The following is a 6,000-nucleotide window of genomic DNA, read 5'->3' on the forward strand; positions in this document are numbered from 1 at the left end:
TCATCTTTCCATATTGATGATATCTGTGCAAAGATGTCATCTGCAAATATAAAAAAAAATTACTGTTACATGGATCCTCTAGACTAAGCTCTTCTTGGACAGGGAATGCATCTACCAACTCAGATTGTACTCTCCCAAGACCTTAGTACAGTGCACTGCACACAGTAAGCACTCAATAAGATTGATTTTGTCTATGATAATACTACTTAGGGAAGGAACCCAGGCACCCATCTTGCTTTTAATCTAGGTACCAAATGAGGACTATTGTAAAGGATGAACCTTGTATTACATATTTTCTCTTAAAAGCCACACTATCAAGCCTCCTTTATGGTATCCTTATAATTGGCAGCTATCTATAAAGTGAATATAAAAGTGTAAAATGATATGGATTAGACACTTTAACATAATTTGGTAGTAAAAATCAATAAGTTGTAAAGAGTTCTCTAACATGAAAAACACTTCATTTTCAACTGATGCTTTAATTTCTTCTTGATCAAAGTATTCCACTCCTAACTACAAATTCAGCCTACTAATAAAAACATTGTCATATTTGTCTTCCTGTTGTAAATATTTTTTAATCAACTTTGTTACTTTTAAAAATTTGATTTAGCTTTGCAATTCCAGTCGAGTTACTTAAGATTGAGTACCCAAAATGAACCCAGGATCCATGCATCCTGTTGGAAGATAGGTAGGGCTATGAGGTAATATTCTGTACTAGTGAGCTCTGTAATATCTAGAAGTGAAAAGAAATATGGTATTTGGATTCTAGGCTCATAAAACCTGTCCTCATTACATTTTGCAGCACAGTGAACTTCCGCTTAGCTGAGGCAAAGAAATGGAAGAGCAAGAATGTTGCAGGTTAGAATGAACTAGTTATGGAAACACTCATTGGCTTGAAAATACGGGATTCTGATTTGGTACATACATTGGGCTATTTATTTTTAAGTTCTCACCTTCCAGCTTATGAAATAATCTTTAACATAAAATAGTTTTAATCAATCATTAAAGGTATTTACTGAGTTCTTATTGTGTGCAGAGCACTAAGTTCTTAGGAGAGTACAGTACAATAGAGTTGGTAAACACATTCCCTTCTAACAAGTAGCTCAGAATCAAAATGGGGAGACAGACATTAAAATAAATGTTAGCGATATGTACAAAAGTGCTCTGGGGCTGATGGTGAAATGAATTTCAAATGCTTAAAGGGTACAGATCCAAGTGCAGAACCAACACAGAAGGGAGAGGGAGTAGGGGAAAAGATAGCTTAATCAAGGGAAGGAATCACTAAATATTTTAATTGATTTGTGTTAATTTGCTTTGGAAAGAAGATGGGGTCAGGCAGTAACTGATGAAATGGAAACAGTAATAAATGATTTTTAGCCTGACCTTAGATTTAAGCATGCTTTTTATTATTAGGTTGTTAACATTTAGAATGCAATAGAACCATGATTCTCTGCGTGGCTCAGGATTTGGTCCAATCCACAGAAACAGTGTTCTGAGTCACCCAGGTCTGTGATTGCCTGCTGGTACAGGAGCCAAGGATCCCATTTCTCCCAGCACTCACCCTATCTGGATTGGTTGCTGATCTAAAGTGTCACTACCACAAATAGAGGTGATACAGGAACCTTTGGATATCCTGTATGGCCACAGTCAATCAATCAATAGTATTTATTGAGTGCTTACTGCGTGCAGAGCACTGTCCTGCATGTAAATAAATAGTTGTACAGGAGGAGCTGCAACAACCTGTGCTGTTTTCCTCAGGGGCCTCTGCTACATCTGGGGATGACCCAGGCAGGGAAAAAAACGGGTGTCCTGTTCTCCTGGGCATGTCCCCAGAGCGGCCCCAATGTCACTTTTAGTTTATGGTAAAATAAAATGAAAGATTAAAAAAAAGCTAAAATAGAGAAGCTGAAGTACAGTGGAGTGGCAGCAGCCATGAGAAGCAGCGTGGCTTAGTGGGAAGAACATAGGACTGTGAATCAGAGGACCTGGGCTGTAATCTTAGCTCCACCACATGCCGGCTTTGTGACTTTGGAAAAGTCATTTAACTTCTCTTGGCTTCCAGTTTTCTCATCTGTAATACCCGTACTCCCTCCTATTAGACTGAGCCCCAGGTGGGACGAGGGCTGTGTTTGAGCTGATTATCTTGTGCTCAGAACAGCGCTTGTTACATTGTAACAAAAACCACCATTATTATTCTTAGGCAAGTAGCAGGGCAACTTGAGCTTTCAAAACTCCCACTGAACCTATCTTGCTGTTAAGAAGTGTCCATAGCCACCTTTCAGTAAGGCAGTGTAAAATTGCCCCTTGGAAATTGCCTGAATTTGTCATTTTGCTTAGCCAGCACTGCCTTGGAGTCTACCTGTGAGTTTGAAACAAACTTTTACAATGATATGTACAACAGTGTGAGGTGTAGTAATAGTAATAGCATTTTTTGAGCACCTACTTTGTATCAAGCAGTGGGCAAAAATGTGTGAAAGAAAATTTGATACAGTCCCTGGCTCTCCAGGGGTTTACAACCTTAGGAGGTGGGAAGGCTCTTGGCAACAAATATATAAGGAAAGATGGAATCAATTAGTTGATGGTATTTATTGTGTAGTAATAATAATGATGGCATTTGTTAAATGCTTACTATGTGCAAAGCACTGTTCTAAGCGCTGGGGAGGATACAAGGTGATCAGGTTGTCCCACGTGGGGCTCAGTCTTCATCCCCATTTTACAGATGAGGTAACTGAGGCACAAAGAAGTTAAGTGACTTGCCCAAAGTCACACAGCTGACATTTGGCGGAGCTGGGATTTGAACACATGACCTCTGACTCCAAAGCCCGGGCTCTTTCCACTGAGCCACACTGCTTCTCTGCTTACTGTGTGCAGAGCCCTATTAATAAGTGCTTGGGAGAATACTACTGTAGACATGTTCTCTCCACTCAAGAAGCCGACAGTCTAGAGGGAAAGTAATAGAAACCCCAAAACGACATCAACAGTACAAAAGACAGCTCAACATCCAACAGGTCGTTTGTTCATTGGAACCAGTAGTGGCTTCACAGTGTCTTCCACCTAGCTCAGCCAGAGTCCAGTCACAACTAAAGTCTTCCCACCCTTCTAAATTTTGTGAAGGCCCCTTGCTGCTGCTCGCGTCCCTTGGTGTCCCACAGGCACAGGGCATGCTGGAACGGAGGTCCTGGTTAGTGCTGAGAGGAGCAGCCTTGGTAGCCTCGCTCGAGGGTCCGATTGGATGGGAGGCCAAGAGGCATGCTGTCTCATCTTGAGCTCCCTGCAGCCCCACAGGCAAGGCCTGCCGAAGCTGCTGTGTTTGCCTTTTTATTGTCATTTTCAGTGACTTCCGACCACATGCAGTGAACGTGACTGAGGTATATAGAGAACACAAGTGCCTCCAGCTATGAGGCATTATTAGTGGTATGTTGTGCAGACATGTTCCCTGTTTCTAAATGTTTCTAGATATTTATTTGGCACCCAAAGAGACTGGCTTAAAGGATTGCAGCGTCTTTAATTAGCATTGAATTGATTTTATTGATTAGGGACAGCTGAAAAAGGTGATAAAAGTATTTCCAACAAAATGCGTAAACCTTTTCAATTTAAGTGTGGAGCCTGGTGTTTGTAAAGTTGTGTGAAATGTAGGTGTTTTCGTGACATTTAAAATAGAGAAAATCTCCTTGTACAGAAAATCATCTTTGCTAAGCCAGACATGCCTAAGGGAAACACATCTCAGGTTTTCCAATAGCCTCTTACCTTTTCTTTAGCTGAAGTGATTTTAATTTTCTCCTGTCTATAGACACATTTTTTAAGGTTTAAGTGTGTGTATGGGCATGTCTACAGAAAAGTAATTTAATAAGACAGGACCCTAGGGCCTGATTAGTGTTACATCAATTCAAATAAATGAACTTTATTTTAGGATCCTGTTGTTTGTGACATCAAGAGCTATGCATCATGCAGAAACTCCAAACCACTGACTTCAGCTCTTTTCCCCACTACAAGCCAGCTCACCCTCATTGTTCCTCCCAAGCTCACTTTCTTTTTATGTCTCATTCTCGACTCTGGCCCCTTGCTTACTCCCTTTCTCATTTATGGAACTCCCTCTCCCTCGAAGTCACCCAAGACCACAGCCCTCACCACCCCCTAATCCTCCTGAAAAACCCACCTCCCCCAAGAGGCATTCTCGGATTAATCACCACCTTCCGATATCAAATTCATTCAACAACTGCCCTTAGCACTTATATTCATATACCTTAGCACTTGTGGATATTCTTGACTTAAATATAACTTAGATTTCTTGGTTTACATATTTATGCTTCCACACTCCTGCTCTGAGCCGCTCTAACATTTCTTTCTCCAATCAATCAGTGGTATTTACTGAGCACTTACTGTGTGCAGAGCATTATACTAAGTGCTTGGGAGAGCATAATACAAAAGAGTTGGTAAACATGTTCTCTGGTCACAAGGAGCTTACAGTCCAGAGGAGGTGACTGACATAAGAATAAATAACGGATATGTACATAAATGCTGTGAACAGACTGTGGGGTGAATACCAGGTGCTTAAAGGGTTCAAATCGAAGTACAAGGGTGATCCAGAAGTGGGAGGGAGTAGGGGAAATAAGGGTTTAGTTGAGGAAGGCCTCTTGGATGGACTTGGGTCCATCAGTCTCCCAAGGGCATAGCACAATGCTCTGTACGTGATAGGCATCCAATACATCCTATTGATTGATTGATTATGATCCAGGCTTGCCAGTTGATGTTCAACATGGTAACCTGCATTAAAATACCTATGGAAGATACTTACTTGAGCCTTTTTGAATTGATATTTGAGATGATCCCTTACCAACGAATAAAAATCTGTAACTTCCAATCACATGACAGTGAATAATCAATCCATGATATTTACTGATTGCTTACAAAGCACTAAATAGTGAAGTTCCACTGTGAATTCTCTTTCTATTTTAAATGATTAGAGATCTATTGTTTGAATAGAGTGAAGGTGTTTGTCACATCTTGCATACGGTATCCTTTCTAAGAGCAAATTCCCTCTGGCCCTGGAAAATCCCAGTTTTAGGAAAGATTCTCAGAATATAAGACTAAGTACTTTAAAAGCTAGTTAACCGTAAACTGTCTGTGGGCAGGGAAGATGTCTACCAACCCTATTATATTGTATTCTCCCAAGTGCTTAGAACAGTGTTCTGCCCACAGTAAGGGCTCAATAAATACAATTGGTTGATTGATAGTAGTTGAATAAAGGATAAAAACCAGATGTTAATGTATTAATTGTGGTAGAAACATGAATTTGAGGTTGGCAAGGACCCACCTTAAGCTATAGCATATCTGCTGTGAAACAGTAATAAAAGACAAGGGAGACCTTTCCAAACACAGGTGGGTCCAGGAGTTCGTTGACAACACCCAGGGTCAAAACACTTAGCCCTGGTATTGCCCCAGGGTTGCCCACAATAGGATTGCCTCGGTTTATTGTATTTTTTATTCATTTGACCAGGACACATGAACTGAGTAAAGTTAAGCACCCTAAATTTAATAATGGGTTTAGTAATTTATTTTATTTTTGCATCCAGTTTCTCATTTGTTAAATGAAACCATAGCAACAATAATAATAATTGTGCAATTTGTTAATCGCTTATTATGTGCCAGACATTGTACTAAGCCTTGGGGTGGATACAAGCAAATCAGGTTGGACCCAATCACTGTCCCACATGGGGATCATAGTCTCAATCCCCATTTTGCAGATGAGGTAACTGAGATACTAAGAAGTAAAGTGACTTACCTAAGGTCATACAGCAGACAGGTGGCAGAGTCAGGATTAGAACACATGTCCTTCTGTCTCCCAGGCCTATGCTCTATCCACTAGGCAATGCTGCTTCTCTGTAGAGAAACTAGTAGAGACTGGTAAGAGTGATAGTTTGTAAAGCATTTTTTGGATGGAAAACTGAACAGGTGACCATGATTATTTTTAAGCCCTTCTAACTCCTAGCTTGGAGAATT

The sequence above is a fragment of the Tachyglossus aculeatus genome, chromosome 22, assembly GCF_015852505.1.
Source record: "Tachyglossus aculeatus isolate mTacAcu1 chromosome 22, mTacAcu1.pri, whole genome shotgun sequence".
Lineage (NCBI taxonomy): Eukaryota > Metazoa > Chordata > Mammalia > Monotremata > Tachyglossidae > Tachyglossus > Tachyglossus aculeatus.